Here is an 18,884-nt window from a genome sequence, read left to right as displayed (position 1 = left end):
TTGTGAAATACTAATATCTGATCATATATACTAACTTTTAAACTAGACTAAAATGCAGTTGAAGATGATGAAATAACAGTGGTCAAAATACTTACACAAATCAGCAACTTTTCCTCAGACTTAGTGAAATTGCTTCCAACCATGTTGCTGTGTGATTGCGCTGCGATCATAAGTTGGAAACTGGCAAGGCTCCAGGAAATGGTCGCGTGTTGTTCGCGCAATTGCGCATGCGCGATCGAAAAATCGCAATCGCAATATGTATTTTGGTTAAAATATCATACATATTCGATTTCAGAGTGCTGCTACAGCAGTTTTCGAAATATCTGCAATCAATTTCGCATTCGCATGTTGCGATATTTCGATAAAATATCACGAATATTCTGAGCCAATCAGAGCGCTCCTCCAGCATATCTCGAAATTCCGCAATAAATATCGCATTCGCATGTTGCGATATTTCGATAAAATATCACGAATATTCTGAGCCAATCAGAGCGCTCCTCCAGCATATCTCGAAATTCCGCAATAAATATCGCATTCGCATGTTGCGATATTTCGATAAAATATCACGAATATTCTGAGCCAATCAGAGCGCTCCTCCAGCATATCTCGAAATTCCGCAATAAATATCGCATTCGCATGTTGCGATATTTCGATAAAATATCACGAATATTCTGAGCCAATCAGAGCGCTCCTACCGCAGTTATTAAAAAAAACGCAATTATTTTCGCATTCGCAATAGCGAAAAATCGCAATCAATTAATTTCGATAAAATATCACGAATATTCGAATTTAGCGAATATATCTCGAATATTCGAATATATATTCGAGATATATCGCGAAATCGAATATGGCATATTCTGCTCAACACTACCATATACTACCCTGGTTCGTCTATTTACTACCCTAGGCCATGTATATACTACCCTAGCTTGCCCCTATACTGCCCTAGCCTTTCTATATACTACCCTAGCCTGTCCATATACTACCCTAGCCTGTCTATATACTACCCTAGCCTGTCCATATACCACCCTAACCTGTCCATAAACTACCCTAGCCTGTCAGTATACTACCCTAGGCTGTCTATATAACTACCCTAGCCTGTCTATATACTACACTAGCATGCCCCTTTACTACCTTAGCCTGTCTATATACTATCCTAGCCTGTCCATATACTATCCTAGCCTGCCCATATACTACCCTAGCCTACCTATATACTGCCCTAGCACGCCCCTTGGAATAGAACATAATGGTATGTCATATAATTTTGCATACAGACAAGGTGCATGCAAATCTGATTTCCTGATAAACGTAATTTTCGTTTTAATTATCATGATATAAAATAATGGATGTGGGTGCCTTTTGGTGGGCATTATTGTTTATGGGGGGGCAGCATTTCATTCTTGGACCCAGGCAGCACAATGTCTTGGGTCAGCCCTGGTGATATGTACAAGTTTCGGGGTGTAGAAGATGGGAAAAGAAGTGAGAATTTAAAGCTGAATGGACCTGTGTTTTTATTCAGCATCCTTACCAACTATGTAACTAGGTAAAACAAGATTATAAGAGGCTATGTTGTGAAGATGGTAGGCAAAGTACGCATTAACTAGTGACTACCAAAGATCCATAAAGGCAATGATTTTAGAACTTTGTTTTACTATGTTCAAGAATACACCTGATCTGTAGCTCAATGTATTATGTATTCCTAACACTCTAACACACTAAACAGGTCATAATTAAGTTTTTAAGTAAAGAGTAGAGGCATAATTCATTGTTTCCAATTTGTGTCCAGAAGAATTAAGTGAGCATTACACAGGGAAGATGATAAACCAGGCAGTCACAATAGGGGTAAATAGGAAAGACTTCAGTAGTTCTACAGTGTAATTTAGTGAAAAAAATTACTTTATATACAGTGGTAGCTGGTGCTCAAAATTTTTGGGCAGGGAGCAAACAAACGAAAAAAAAAAAAAAAAAAGCAATTGCAGCCTCACTGTGCCAATCAAATGCAGCCAGACCCTGCACTTTCTGCTTCCCAGCTTCATCTCCAGCTTCTTCCAGGCAGCAGCACAAGATAAAGGGTGTACACTGTGATGTAAGGGAGGGTGGGGAACTTCTAACTTTTAACTTCTGATAGTGAGGGACTCTTGAAATCTGATGGAAGGGGGAGTAGGGTGCTCTGGACATTTAGTCTTACAGATGCAACCGGCCCTTTGAGAGCAATCATAATGGTGACGCAGCCCATGGTGAAATTTAATTTGACGTCCCTGGCATAGAGCATCCCCTATCTATGGAGTCAGATAGGGATACAATTAATAAAGCGGTTGTAAACCCGCAATTTTTTATTTTTTATTTTACACCTGTAAGGCAAAAGCCATAATGAGCTAGTATGCACCGCATACTAGTTCATTATGAAATACTTACCTTAAAATGAGGTGTAGAGAACTTACCTGGTCCACGCCGAGCGAGATGTCATCTTGCCTCGGCGTGTCTTCCGGGTATCGCCGCTCCAGCGCTGTGATTGGCTGGAGCGGCGATGTCGCATGCGCGCGGGAGATTTCATTCCGGCAAGGTCTGGCGGCTGCCGGCCCTTTAGCCGAGGATCCCTGCTGCGCATGCGCCGCTACAATCAGCGGCGCATTGCGAGGGGAATATCTCCTAAACCGTACAGGTTTAGGAGATATTCTTTATACCTACAGGTAAGCCTTATGTAGCGCCCCCTTTACTTTCAGTAAGGGCACTACGCTAAAGTTAGTGGGAGGATGAGAGCGATAAGTTGCTCTCATCCTTGATTTTTGTTCAATTTGGCTGTCGCAAAATTCTGGATTGTTCTGTGGGTCAGTCTGCGTTCCAGGGATGCGGTACCATCCCTGGGCGGTAGATGGCGCAGAGGGATCAAGGTGGAGCCGCTTCTTCTCAGCAGCCAATGAGAGGAGTTGGGCCTCGCTGTGCATGCTGGGAGGGGGTATTTCTGTGGCGGAGGCCGTTGTTCTGGGTTCTTCACGGGTTCCTGGTTCCAGGGTGTGCGCACACGCGGAGTTCCAGACTCTGGACCCTCCTGGTCTGGAGCAACTGATGATACCAAGGGGCCCCAGTGACTGATTGGGTCCCCCCTCTATTGAGAAGATCCCAGGCTGTATGCCGTTCGATTGGGGGATCGGCTTGAGGAAAACTCGGAGGCAGGTTATCCAAAAGGGCTTGAACGAACCATCGGGGATCTGGTGACCGGGACATTGACAGGTACACTCCTACTGTCAACCGGTGACCCTAATGCTAATTACTGGGAGGATTTGCTCAACCATTTAGGTCATCCAAGTTCTAGGCCTGTGGCAGAGGTCTCACCAGAGCCAGGCCTGTGGCAGAGGCCTGTTCCTCCCAGCAACCTTAAAGTGAAGCTCCGGCTGCCAGGCCTGTGGCAGGGGTCTGTCCGGGGCCGCTTCACCCACTCTGGCTGGAGTGGCGACGAACTGTGCTATTACAGAAAGCAGGACTGCTTTCCTTCTATCCAAAGCCTGATACCGCAAAGTTCCTCTACTTCATCAACCTTTCCTATCTACCTCAAGTTGATGTTGGTCGTGTTGGGCCAGGAAATAAAGCATTCAGAAAACCTAATCTGCAGATCGGACATTCGTTTATTGCTCTACTCACTACCTTCACCCCTAGACAACACACAGAGGTAACTTAATACGCTGATCCCAATTCAATCAGCGGCTCCTGAGGGGGTAGCGCTACACTTATTATAGGCTTACCTGTAGGGAAAAGTGGTAGTAAAGACTTTACTACCACTTTAATGGCGAACAAACAACAATGCATGTGTAAAATGATAAGCGCTCTTACAGATGTATATGTTACATCACCAAGAAAAATTATCTAATCCTGCACTAATAAATCTTGATATCCACTGTTTGTTGTCTAACAAGGTTCACTGGGTTCCGCTACTCTCCTTGTAGGTTGCCAACAAGGTCTGTGCTGCAATCTATGTCATAAAACAGGAAAGGAAAAAGACAGGGATAGCACTCCCCTAGTGTAAACCTCCTTTATTAAAACACGACAAACAAGATGCACTCACGGGCGTCCCCTCCATAGGGCAAGGGAATAGATAATTATCCACATTTATCCCCTGGAGTTGTAAGAGGAGACACTTGACTTGCCCTCTGTGTTGCAATGGCCGCCGCAGCCACCTCCGCAGCAGCCGTGGACTTTTTTTTTCTAAGTCTGCTGCTGGCCTGGGGGCTGGTCTCAGTCTGTTCCGACTTATTCACCACAATACATACAGACACATCTGTCCCTCCCTCCTCACCCCCGACCCGAGCATCGGATTGGCTCTACCGCTCGGGCCTCTGCTTAACATCCCGGCTTTTCTGTTTCGTGATTGGTTGCCTCAGCCTGCCTGCCTGGGTAAATGTATGTTGCACTTGCTATGCCTATGCCGATCTGGCCGGCACGGCGCCAGCTCCTCCCACAGGTGCGTGGCGTGCTGTGGCCGAGACGAGAGAGAATACGCTGCCAGTGCCTGCCCTGGGCCTATGATCGATCATTGAAGAACCACAGGTAAAAGCAGCAGTGCCACAAACTGTTACACACACACATATATTTTTCCACACCACTGGCTGTGCCACACCACTGTGCCAGTTAGGAGGAGAATATTATATATTGCAATTTGCTGCTTGTAAAGTTGGACAGCTGAGCTGAGCTATTGTTGGAAAAATATATGTGTGTGTAACAGTGTATATTATATTAAGGTGACCAGATTTTTAAAATGAAATCCGGGGACATATTTTTTCTTTACTAGTAATGGCAACAATCAGCGACTCTCTGCCCGTCGCTGCCCGCCTCACAGCCTCTTAAGTCTTATGCCGCATACACACCATCACTTTATGTGATGAAAAAAAACGACACTTTCTGTGAAGTAAAAAATGACGTTTTTGAAACTTCAATTTTCAAAGACGAAGTTGCCTACACACCATCGTTTTTCTCACAATGTTCTTGCAAAGTGAGGTTACGTTCCACCACGTTTTAACATTGAAGCTTGCTTCATAAGTAGCTTCTGGGCATGCGTGGATGAAAAAACGTCTTAGAAAACAACGTTTTTTGCTACACACGGTCAATTTCTGTGAAGTAAAAAGTGCACTTTTGAAAAACGACACATAAAATTGAAGCATGCTTCAATTTTTTTTGGTCGTTTTTTACAAGACATAAAACGACGTTTTCCCCCACACACAGTCAATTAAAGTGACGTTTTTAAAAACTTCATTTTTTTTCATCACATAAAGTGATGGTGTGTACGCGGCATAACTCTTTGGGCCCCGGCTACTACTGGATGGGGAGCAGAGGAAGATCACTCCACCAGGGAAGGCAAGGAGATAGGCAGGTGGCTGGCCAGGATTTGAGCCAAGGCAGAAGAACATGCAAGCGAAGCTGAATGGGCATGCGCCCGAAACTGAAGAAATATTCCCTCCGCTCCGACCAGCACATGATCATCAGAAAGGGGCACAGATAATGGGAAAAATACAACCCCCCTATGCTAGTAGGCACGACGGAGCGCGGGGGGGGGGTGTCATAGAAAAATTAAAACCGCATGTACATAATTAAAAATCAGTGATTCATAGAAATATTAATATCGCACGTAAATAATTAGAATAAGCTATAAAAACCTTTTTGTCGATATAAAAATTAAACACAAAGAATAGGGCTGTGAAAAAAGAGAAAAAGGATTACATTTATTGATACCGAGAAGACACTTGTATTAATCCAATATTTACAACCATAACATAAAGGATATCACTTGTTAAAACAGAGAGGATATTGCTGAATACTGATACAACATACATGATAATATGGCTATAGAGGATTCAACAATAAGTAATGCCAAGTTGTAGAGAGAGAGAGACAGACAGAGAGAGAGAGACAGACAGAGAGAGACAGACAGACAGAGAGGGAGAGAGGGAGAGAGACAGAGAGGGAGAGAGACAGAGAGGGAGAGAGACAGAGAGGGAGAGAGACAGAGAGACAGAGAGGGAGAGAGGGGGAAAGGGGGAAGGAGAGAGAGATTACATCACCACGCCTGGGTCAGCTCATCCATCATGCTTCAGTCTGCTTGGTCAGGACATCATACACTGATTATTTTGTCCATCTCACTTGACTGGTCTTTATACCCCTTAGGCCCCGTACACACGACCAAACATGTATGCTGAAACTGGTCCGCGGGCCAGTTTCAGCATACATGTTTGGTCGTGTGTAGGCGCGAGCGGGCCGAATTTCAGCAAACATTTGCCCGCCGGGCCTTTTCCCAGCGGGCAAATATTCCTGGACGTGTTTTAAAACCGTCCGCTGGAATCCTGCCCGCTCGGACATGTACGGTCGTCAGTACAGACCTACCGTACATGTCCGAGCGCCCGCCGTCCCTCGCATGCGTCGAATGACTTCGACGCATGCGTGGAAGCCTTTAAATGGCAGGCCCGCCCACGTCGCCGTGTCATCGCCGCGTCATCGTCGCGGCGACGACGCGGACACGCCCCGCGTAGTGTTTACGCGCGGACTTCTGTACGATGGTTAGTACAACCATCGTACAGAAGCCCTCTGGCAGGCATGTACGGTGAAAACGGTCCGACGGACCGGTTTCACCGTACATGTTTGCTCGTGAGTACCCGGCCTTAGACTACACCTTTTCCCTCCAAAAACTCTAAGAAACCTTTGATATGATTGGTTGCTCATGGGTCTTTTCAGAATGGCATCAGGACCCCCCACCCACTAACCCCCTGTTGTCATATCCTCTTGACATAGAGGATGTCTTGGCCAGTTCCCACGATTATTGTCTAATTAACACAGTCTATCTAAATGTGTTTTTTAATCAGACAGGAGATGGCAGGAAATGCTTTTAATACAATGAGGGGACACTTCCTATCAGAACATATATTGTAACTATCAAATGGTATGCAGCTATCCTTTGAAGCGTAGTCACACCAGTATGCAAAGGGCCCCTGCTATGATGGAGCTTTTCAGCTTGTCCGAACAAAAGGACAATTTAACTAATTGAATTAACACCTGGCACCTGTAATTGGTTCCCAAGACAGGAGATGCTTATACAGTAGTGGCCCTGTCATAACCAGTCCAGCACAACATATACATTCATTTTTTCAATGGTTCCCCTGGTATAAATATGAAATTTAACATTTCTATAACAGGTGTAATTCTATTTTTTTTTATTTTAATTCTGCACTGATTGTCTTTGAAATTGCCCCTGCCCTCTATTAAATCCAATCTGGGGACAAAACCAGGGACAGACTTGGTCCGGGGACAGTGTCCTCAATCAGGGGACTGTCCCCTGAAACTGGGGATGTCTGGTCACCCTATGTTATATCATCTTCAGACTTCTTCACTTTGTATGGAACTGGAAGTTAATCAGTCTCTCACTCTCCAGCATAACAGTCCATGATGCCCAGCAGCCCATATAACTTTTCCATCCGTCTGGCGGATCGGGTGAACACGGACAGACGTCCTCTTGTCCAAGGCCGAGGATGAGAAGACATTCGTGATATGTGGAACACCAAACAGAGGCTCTGCTGGGAAAATGAGTGTTCCCCCTATCAAGGGACAGCACAAGGAGGAGGCGCGGCTTTTGAATAATGGATGCCCGAGGTCTGACTGAGACAGGTACCATCGTATACGACGACCTCCGAGTTTTGAGGCAAGTTTTTAAGCACAAAAGGTCATCTTATACGCCGCAAAATACGGTAAATAAAGAGACAGTGTAAAAAATAAAAAAATAAACAATAAAATAAAAGTGACCTCGTCCCCCCATGTTCAGGCAGAAAGATAAACGCATACGTATGGGAGTTCACCGCTCTAAGACACCCCTCTTGGGATCAGCTGTCTCCACAACGAGATGGGTGTCAGCTCTGTTTGCAATAGAGACATAGGAACAAAATTATGCTGGATAGCCGCACTCCAATATTCACCTTTATTAAGTAAAAACAAAAGTCCAAAGTATCAGAGGTAGACACAAACCAACTAGTACAGCTAATGCGTTTCACACCGGATATGGTGCTTAAAGTGTTTGTAAACCCTTGTTTTAAAAAAAAAAAAAATAACACACATGTCATACTTACCTCCACTGTGCAGTTAGTTTTGCACAGAGTGGCCCCAATCGTCCCCTTCTGGGGTCCCCAGGCGGTGCTGGTAGCTCCTCCCCACAACTGGTATCCACATTGGAAAAGTGCTCTCCTTGGTGGACACTCATGCGTGCTCCCAAATCCTGCTACTGCGTGTATTTACACAATAAGCGTGACTTGGTCCTGCCCCCCAGCGCCCGCGTCATTGGATTTGATTGACAGCAGCGACAACCAATCGATGCACTGCTATCAATCTATCCACTCAAGAGCCGAGACAACGGGCAGAGAGGAAGACCGCGTCTCTGCCTAGGGAACGAACGGCTCAGGTGAGTAAAACAGGGGGACTGGGGGGGGCTTGACAGCATCAGAAGTTTTTTCACTTTAATGCATAGGATGCATTAAAGTGAAAAAACACAAGGGTTTACAACCCCTTTAATCATAACTTAAACCTAGCTATGATTAAAGGGTCACTAAAGGAATTTTTTTTTTAGCTAAATAGCTTCCTTTACCTTACTGCAGTCCTGGTTTCATGTCCTCATTGTTCGTTTTTGCTTTTATGTTGCTGTAATTCCTCTCTGTTCTAGACACTTCCTGGTTGTCTGTTTCCTGATCACCACAGTACTGGGAGATTTCTCATTGTGGTGACTAATCAAGGAGGTGTGATTACTGTGTGTCAGCACCAATCCAGTTTCGTTTTACAAAGCATCACTGCCCTCTATTGGCTCTTTGTCTCTGTACATCAGAGAACCAGGAACAACAGCAAAAACGAAACTAAACTGCAGGTACATTATATGATTGGTTTTTATCTATTTTTAATCATTTTTAAAAGGAATCAGTTAATTATTATGTCTCTATACCCTGTAAACAGTCATTTTAGCAAAAAATGTTTTCCCTTTAGTGACCCTTTAAGCACCATATCCGGTGTGAAACGTGTTAGCTGTGTTAGTAGGTCTGTATCTACCTGTGATGCTTTGGACTTTTGTTTTAACTTAATAACTTAATATTGGAGTGCAGCTATCCAGCATAATTTTGTTCCTGAACGCATACGTAGGTCACGCACACATACGTAAGTGGTGTTCACATCACACATGTGAAGTATTGCCACGAATATTACAGCGAGAGCAATAATTCTAGCACCAGACCTCCTGTGTTAAGCCGGCCATAGACAGTTCGAATCTCAGCCAGTTTAGCAGTAACCGACCGAGATTCAAACCATGTATGGGCAGGCTGAATGTACCCAAGTTGACCGATCAAACTGGTGTAGCGCTACCCCCGAAGGAGCCGCTGATTTGTTGTTTGGATCGGCATATTAAGTTACCTTGATGTGGCCCAGGGGTGCAGTTGTAGAAACAAAGTAGTGAGCGAAGGTCCAGACAGTGAATAAAGGTTTTTACAATGCTTTATTTCCAGGCCAACACGGCCAACATCAACATCAAATAGGAAGCAAAGGTTGATGAAGAGAAAGGGAGAACCTTGCAATATCAGGCCTGGATATGAAGCGAGCAGTCCTGCTCTCAGTAGCATCAATTGTGATTCGTCGCCACTCTCTCTGAGAGGGTGAAGTGCCCTCGGACAGACCCCTATCACAAGCCTGGCAGCCGAGGTGTCACTTTGGATTTCGGGGAGGAACAGATCTCTCTCACAGACCTGGCTCTAAGGCCTCTGTCACAGGCCTATTACTTTAAGTGAGCTAAATGGATGAATGGAGCGAATCCTCCCATTAAGTTTTAGCATAGGTCACCAGATGACAGCTAAGCGTACCTGTCAGCATTCCGGTCACCAGATCCCCGATTGGTTCATTCAAGCTCTGTTGGACAACCTGCCTCCGGGTTCCCCTCAAGCTGACCCCCCAATCATACGGCACCCAGCCTGGGATCCTCTCAATAGAACCGAGGACCCAGTAAGCCACTGGAGTCCCCTTTTACCTCCGGATGAGGTTCTGTGTAGACTGCAATTCTGGCCTGGTGGGCCGCGCTGGCGGGGTCCATGGATGCGCGCACCCTGAAGGTGGATGCCGCACCTGGAACCGGGACCCCGCGAAGATTTTTGAGCACATGACACCTGTCACAGATATACTCTCCCCCAGCATGCCCCGCAAGGGAAAAACTCCTCTGATTGGCTGCTGGGGAAAACTTGCTCTGCCAGAACCCCTCTGGTGCCAACTGCTGGCCAGGGATGGTACCGCATCCCTGGAGTACAGACTGATCCAGTGGATATTTCTGGGATGACAGAAAGTCAAATTTAGTAAATTGTGAATGGGAGCAAACTAACTCTCCCATTTCCCACTAACTTTAGTGTAGTGCCCATACTGAAAGTAAGGGGGCGCTACACTGGTAACCTATAAAGGCTTATAAAACATTGCCTGGAGATTTTTAAATACCGTAGCTGTGCACTGTTCCAATAGCATGCACAATTTTGAAGCATGACATTTTAGGTATCTATTTACTCAGTGTAACATCATCTTTTATATTTTACTAAACAATTGGGTGTTATATTATGTTTTTGTGCATTTAAATTCACTAAAGTATATTTTTTCCAAAATAATTGTGTTCGAAAAACCACTGAGCTAATACCGTGGGACATTAAAAATGGCAGAACCCACCATTTTAATCACAAAATTGGCCGGCTGTTGAAGTGGTTAAAGCCCCCATTCACACCAAATCCTACTTTGAAATTGTGGGACTTTATTTGAAAGTGCACAATTTCAAAGCCGCATGTCAGTGCGACTTCCATGCACAGATGTCTATGCAAGTGGAGCCTGAAATCTCCAAAAATCGTGCAGCAACTTCTTTTTCAAGTCGGCGTCACACCGACAGTTACATTGCTGACCATAGGGTGCAACTTGTCATGCGATTTGGACCTGTCAAATTGCATGACAAGTCGCACCGGTGTGAACGGGGCAAAGGATTAGTTCACCAAATACCTTAACAATACCAATATACCTGCCACGAACATCACTGATTTTATCCTCATCCATATAAGCACCTTCAGATTGTTTGAGAATCACGGCTTCCTTTAACATTTTTAACAGTTTATGTGGAATAGTTTGTGAGGTACACTTGTAGAGAAAAGTATATATAATTATTGGTAGTTAGAAATATGTTTGTTCAATTGCAAGGTGTATATCCAGCTTAGAAGCTGACCATAGACATTGCAGTTTTATCGTACAACCACCATTATTATATTCCAACAAATGTGTGTAGCACCCTCGATTGTGCTATCAGATTAGTATAGGTCAATTTATTTGTGTGACTCATGGTAAAGTGAGTCTAAATCTGGTACAGGGGTTACTGCAGGTCAGGCTGGATAACTTAGGGCTCTTTCACACGGGCGGACATTTCAAACCTGTGTGCGGGGACCGCCCTGTCATCTGCCTGCTCAGCGGGGATCAACTCGAGATGCGCGGCGTAATTTAAATTTGCGCCGCGCGTATCTTTGCGCCTGATCCTCAAAACGATATACGCCTGAAATCAAGGTTTTTCCGTCCTACCTAAAAGAATTACACCGGCGCTTCTTCGCACGCAAAATACGCTAGACACGCCGTTGTTTTGATAGGCAAAGATGCAAATGAGGGAGATAAGGCGATCCACAAAATTAAGTGTGTGCGGCGTAGATTACGCCCTGTGCGCATCTGCTAGTTTCCCGGTGGGAAGTTACACTTTATAAAGGAGCCTTAATTTTGCACCAGCCGTGTAAAGGTCAGCTAAAGCAACACCATTAAGGAAGAGCTGAGCACACACACTTGCCGGACTACAATCTGTCTGCCAACATGCCAGGGGCATCCACGCCTAGATGTCTTTCGCATGACTGCTTCTGAGGTGTATCGCAACTTCAGATTCAACCGTGAAGCCATCCTGGAAATAACCACAATCCTGCAGGATGACCTCACCAGCCCAACACAACGCTCACATGCAGTGCAGCCACTGATCAAGGTAATGGCAACACTCCATTTCCTTGCCACTGGCTCTTTTCAGCGCACAAGTGGAGGTGTGGCTGGGATGTCACAATCCTCCATTAGCAGATGTGTGCACCAGGTTGTCCCTGCAATCCTCAGATGCATGGCCAACCAAATCATCAAACCCTCCCAGGAGGTCCAGCGAATGAACACAATGACCGATTTTTTCAAAATTGCAGGATTCCCACGCACCATCGGGGCCATTGATTGCACACATGTGGCACTACAGCCCCCCCCGTGAGACAGAGCACATGTACCGCAATCGGAAGCACTGGCATTCAATCAATGTACAGGTGATAGTTGATGCCCAATACCTCATATGGCACGTCTGTGCCAAATTTCCAGGATCCAGCCATGACAACTACATATACCGTCACAGCAACATCTCCAGAGAATTGAAACAGAACGTGTATGGGGACAGCTGGCTGGTTGGTGAGTGACATGGGTGTCAGGTATGACTGTCCCCCCCCATGATGCAGACATCACGAGGGGCACATGCACGACTAACATCCTGCTGTCTTTTCCCTTCCAGGTGACTCTGCATATGCACTGGGACCCCATTTCATGACTCCGTACCGGAACCCCCAAACCCCAGGAGAGGAAAACTACAATGCTGCACACATACATACCCGTGCAGTGGTGGAACGCACATTTGGCCTCCTGAAGTCACGTTTCCGATGCCTGGATAAGTCTGGGGGTACCCTGTTGTATTCCCCAAACTTCGTGTGCCAGATCATCGGTGCATGTTGCATGCTGCACAACTTCGCCATGAGAAGGGGCCTGCAGATTGACATATGTGATGACCTGACCCCCGAACCAGACATTCCCCCCCTAACCCAGGGTACCCCCTCTTCTGAGGGAACAGCAGCCAGGAGACGCCTCGCAGAAGGCATCTTTGCACAGTAAACACACACATTAAACATGGCAAAATGAGAATGCATGCATGCACACCCACTGTGGTCCCTAGCACAGACGCATCACATGCACATCTAATTGGATTAGATCCAAGTACCCCCAATGGTACTTGGGAGCAGTAACACCACGCCACGGCTCCAATTATGTCACTGTGCATTCATACACCATTCACATGGAACTGGGATCACTTCTCCCTGGTCCTGGGGATCCCTAATCCACCAAAACTGAGGGTGACACCCTTATTTAATCAGGAATGCCACCCCCACATTCACACATCATTCACACACATAAAACAAATCATAAGTACAGTATACAAAAATAAAAAATAAAAAAATAAATCAAAAGTAACCCCAACAATTAACAGCGGCGGCGTAAGCTACGCCTGGGCTGCCCACGGCCACGGCCCACCAGGGGAGACTCCTGAGGGGGGGTGAGCAGGGGAAGGAGGAGACTCATGGGGGGGGTGAGCAGGGGAAGGAGGAGCCTCCCCTGGTGACTGTCCTCCTGCTGGCCTGCCCTCCAAGGCCACTGCTATCCTGGTCAGACTGAGAGTGAGGGCAGCCGTATTGGCCTGGACAGCCCGGGTGTTGTCCTGGACAGCCTGGGTCAGGGCACTCACCTCCTGGGCCACGCCTGTTGTGGCGGTCTGCAGGTCACAAAAGCATGTGATGACTGCCAAGGAGTTTGTGGCCACATCAGTGAGTGACTCCTTAATTGAACCCAGGCTCTCCTCCATCTGGGTCAGAGTCTGTTTGATCTGACCCAGATGGCGGGTCTGCCGGGCATTGTCCCTCTGCAGACTGGCCGGCAGACGCTCGGCCACCCCCCTGGTCTCATGGGTCGCCATCCTGCCTGCAGCTGAAACTTGTGGCCTGGGAGGAGGGGAGAGAGAGACCCTTGTGGGTGGAGGCCTGTTGGGGGAGGAGTGGGAGGGGCTACCCCTGATGGTGGCCTGACCGCTGCCAGCCTCAGGGGTAGCCTCAGGGGTAAACAAATCCGAGGCCAAAAGGACTTCCCTGGCAATGTCCATATCTTCATCCTCAGCCTCCACCCCCTCATCCTCCTCCCCCTTAACCTCCTCATGTGGGGAGGTGTGGCCACTCCCCTCCCCTGGGGAATCCTGCCATTCTTGGGACTCTTCTGCAGCCTGTTGTCCTGGGGGTGGTGCATCGTGGCCTGATGGCCCAGCAACCTCCTGGCCTGATGGCCCAGCAATCTCCTGGCCATCTGTGGAGGACACAAAACATTCACAGGTTGGAGGATCCACACACTTGGCAAATATTCCCTTCCCCCACCCACACATGCTAATCACCAGATGGAAAAACCCAAAAATTACCTGGCCTCACAGGAGAATCAGATTGAAAGCCAGGCAGGCCCACCACCTGCTGTGGGTGGAAGCACCGGGCCACTGCCCATTCCTCCTCAGTCAGCCTGACGGGGCAGGGTGGGCCTCCTCCAGTGCCCGTGGCATGGGCATTGATCTTGGCCATCTTGTCACGGACCAGGCTCCTAAGATCGTTTATCTTCTTTTGAATCCCACTGGGGGTCCTCATCTCCCCCCCCCCTGCCACATTGATCTGATCTGTGATTTTTTTAACGATCTCCTTCCTCCTGGCCGGGGTGGTGTTCCAGCTCTCAGGGCCATGCAAATAACGCCCATATCGGGTGATGGCCCTAGCAAGAATCTGCTTTTCTGCGACAGAAAAATTTAACTTCCTGCGCTTCGGTGCCATAACAACCAACACTCAGCACCAACAAAAAACAAACACAAATACTCACAGGACAAACACACGCAAACACAACAAACAAACACAAATACTCACACAACAAACACACACAAAAATCAAACCACACAAGCAGACAGCTAATACAAATTCAAAAACAAACAGAAAAAACACTCAGAAAAAAAACAAACACGGAAAAAACAAACAGAAAATACACTCAGGGAAAAAAAACACAGCTACTACACTCTACTACTCCTCCAAAACTTTTATCTAACACTAAACTCACCAACACACACCAACAGACGACAGAGCAGAAGCAACTTGCTTTAGGAAAGGGGAACACAGGGATGTACTTTTGCAAGGGAAGTGTGTTTGTCTGGGGCTATTTATACACAGGGCGATTCTCAAACTAAGTACGCTTGGCCTTTTACCTATCTCACTGATTGCGCCGAGCCGAGTTCTGCACATGCCCAGTGAGGTGCAGATTCGTGCTCGCATGCGCAGTACGGCCGGTCCTTCATTTGCATGGGGTCACGGCTCATTACAATGGAGCACACCCACTTCCTTCCCACTTGCAATAACCCCGCCTTACGCCTCAGGATTTAAGTTACGCTTGCGCCATTTTGGGCGCAAATGCGCTGTGGATACGGCACTTACGACACAAATTTAAGGCGCCGTAACTTAAATGACATACGTTTTGAGTAACTTAATTTGCGCCGCTGTTTGTGAATCTGGCCCAGTGTTAGTACATCAGTAGACATGTGCGATTCTGTTTGTAACAAATGGATTTTCGTACAAATTTGTTAGTATTCGTACTTTCGGATCAATTCAAATATCCGAATAGCTGAAAGTACTAAAATATGAAAATTACGGAATTACGAATAAGCAAAATAACGAACAAGCGAAAATACGAATTTATGATTGGACAAACTTACTAAAATACGAAACACCGAAACAGCCAAAGAATGAAAATGAAATCTATAACGAACGATTTGCATTCTGTATTTTAAATCCTTTGTCTGTTCGTAATTTCGTATATTCGTATTTTCATTCGTATGTTCTGTAAATCCGTTTCTTTGTTCGTAAATTTGTGTACTCAAATCGTTCTTTCGAATGGGCACTGGGCAGTGTAGTTAGTGAGTGATGTATCTTACTTAATATCTTAGCCAATCAGCTTATCTCTTTTGTGCTGAGTCACATTGGACAGTGTAAAGCCTTGTATACACGATCGGACTTCAAACAAACTTTTCTGTGGATTTTTGTCTGAAGGGAGTTGGCCTGGCACACCCAGAGCATACACACGGTTGGAATTTGCACCATCGGACTTTTGTTGGCGAAAAGTTTGTCTGTTTGCAGAGCGAACTTTTGTCCAATGAAAACCGAAAAAGTTTGTCCGATGGAGCGTACACACGGTCGGATATTTTGGAAAACTTGCTCATTTTGAAGTTTGTTGGCAAAAAGTCCGACCGTGTGTACGAGGCTTAAGAGAAAGTCTATCTTAATATGGATTAGCCGCATGTTGAAAATTAAACTAAAATACGAGATTGCGAATGACCGCACCGCAATATATTTACGAAAGTACAAAATTATGAATCAATTTGAAGCATGGTAATAGACACGAATCAACGAAAACAAAACAAAACAATGTTACGAATCAATGGAATACGAAATTACGAATCTTTACGAATCTACGGAACGAGACGAAACAAAACAAAAAAAAACGACATTTTTTGTTGTGCACATGTCTATACATCAGCACACCCAGAGATTTACAAGCGGAGAGACTTTCTGGAGGACAGTGTTGCGCTTAACCCTTCCTGTCCCTTGCCCTGTGAGGTCTTCAGAACAGCTGAGTGGGCTGGTAGTTCCTGCAGGCAATAGAGGTGGGATCAGTGAAGAAATAATTCCGGACAGCTGCACTTCCAAAAATCCTTTTATTGAAGCTTCATATGACAAGTGGTTGACAGATGGAGCAGGGGACAAAGAGGTAGACGTGTTTCGTGCAAATGTCAGCGCTTAGTCATTACCTATTGGAACTAGTCACCACACAATCACCTATATACTGCTCTAATGTGTAATCATTAGGTTACAGGTGAACTAACCAATTAAAATTAGTACTCAGCTGGTGTTACAAAGAAGACCCGGCTAGAATACACGGTACTTACACTCAAATCTGATGTAAAGAGTTTGGTCCAAATCCACTGCCAGAAAAAAATCTGATACATCAATTGAACTCGGAGCAAACTCGATACATCAGTCAAAATCATTGTATAGTTACAATAACATACACAAAATAGGAAACATGTACCGTATTTATCGGCGTATAACACGCACAGGCGTATAACACGCACCCTAATTTTAAAAGGAAAGTTTCAGGAAAAAAAACTTTCCACAGCCCCCTGCGTATAACACGCAGGCACAGTTTACCTTCTATTTTCAGGGTAAAAAAGTGAGTGTTATACGCCAATAAATACAGTATATACAGAATAACGTTGATGTTGAGAACAAATGATTTTAAAAACAAAGTGTTATGCCGCGTACACACGATCATTTTTCAGCATGAAAAAAAAAACATTGTTTTAAAAAAACGTAATTTAAACTGATCGTGTGTGGGCTGCACATCGTTTTTCAGGTTCTCAAAAACGACAACATTTTTTTTCGAACATGCTGCATTTTTTAACATCGTTTTAAACAATGTCGTTTTTCGGGTTGTTACAAATGTGTGTGGGCTAAAACGACGTAAAAAACACGCGCATGCTCAGAAGCAAGTTATGAGATGGGAGCGCTCGTTCTGGTAAAACTACCGTTCATAATGGAGTAAGCACATTCATCACGCTGTAACAGACAAAAAAGCGCAAATCGTCTTTTACTAACACGGAATCAGCTAAAGCAGCCCAAAGGCGAATGAAACTTCCCCTTTAAAGTGCCGTCGTACGTGTTGTACGTCACCGCGCTTTGCTAGATCATTTTTTAAAAACGATGGTGTGTAAGCAACATCGTTTTAATGATGAAGTTGGGAAAACGTTGTTTTTTAGACATGTTAAAAAACAACGTTTTCTTTCATGCTGAAAAATGATCGTGTGTACGCGTTATCAGAACATCATGAGGACCGATACTGGCATATTCCCAAAGTATGTGCATAATCTTGTATCATCGTAAAAAAAAAAAAAACTCTTTACATCAGATTTGAGTGTAAATACCATGTATTCTAGTCGGGTCTTCTTTGTAACACCAGCTGAGTACTAATTTTAATTGGTTAGTTCACCTGTAACCTAATGATAACACATTAGAGCAGTATTAATTGTGGTGACTAGTTCCAATAGGTAATGACTAAGCGCTGACATTTGCGCAAAACACGTCTACCTATTTGTCCCCTGCTCCATCTGTCAACCACTTGTCATATGAAGCCCAGGAAAATGTAAACTGTAGCTTTAGCACTGCAGATATATCTTGGCGTGATTTGTTTACCTTTCACCAGCATCTAGGATAATGCTGGTACGCACAAGGAAACCAACTATCATAAATATAAGTTTTGTGAGCAAATCTGTGACAAATTCATACCATTTACAGATGAGCTCATACAATGCAAGCTAACGTGGCATTCAATCACCAGTGAACAGAGGCATTTTATAAAACTAGTGGGCCTGTGTGCAAATCTTAAGTTGGGTCCTGTTGCTTGATTAAAAAAGAATGTAGTATGCTGAAGCCCTGTACACACGATCGGATATCTGATGAAATCTAATCCAATTAATTTTTTCGACGGATATCCGATGAAGCTGACTTTCATCAGTCTTGCCTACACACCATCAGTCAAAAATCCGACCGTGCCAAAACGCGGTGACGTACAACACTACGACAAACCGAAAAAAATTAAGTTCAATGCTTCCGAGCATGTGTTGACTTGATTCTGAGCATGCGTGGATTTTTGTCCGATTGAGTTCCACACAGACGATCGGATTTTTCTATCGTTTTTTTATCCATAGGAAAAATGTAAAACATGTTCTATTTTTTTTAACCGATGGAAAAAAAACGATGGGGCCCACACACGATCAGTTTGTCCGATGAAAACAGTACATTTGTCTGTTTTCATCGGACAAACCGATTGAGTGTACACGGCTTTAGTGTCCCACACTGAGGAGTGGGGAATGGTTGTTATTGTGCCAGGGGGCGTTGCTAGGATTGTAAAAG

The sequence above is a fragment of the Rana temporaria genome, chromosome 2 (genome assembly GCF_905171775.1).
Source record: "Rana temporaria chromosome 2, aRanTem1.1, whole genome shotgun sequence".
In the NCBI taxonomy this organism is placed as follows: domain Eukaryota; kingdom Metazoa; phylum Chordata; class Amphibia; order Anura; family Ranidae; genus Rana; species Rana temporaria.
Note: the sequence above shows the minus strand (reverse complement) of the source record.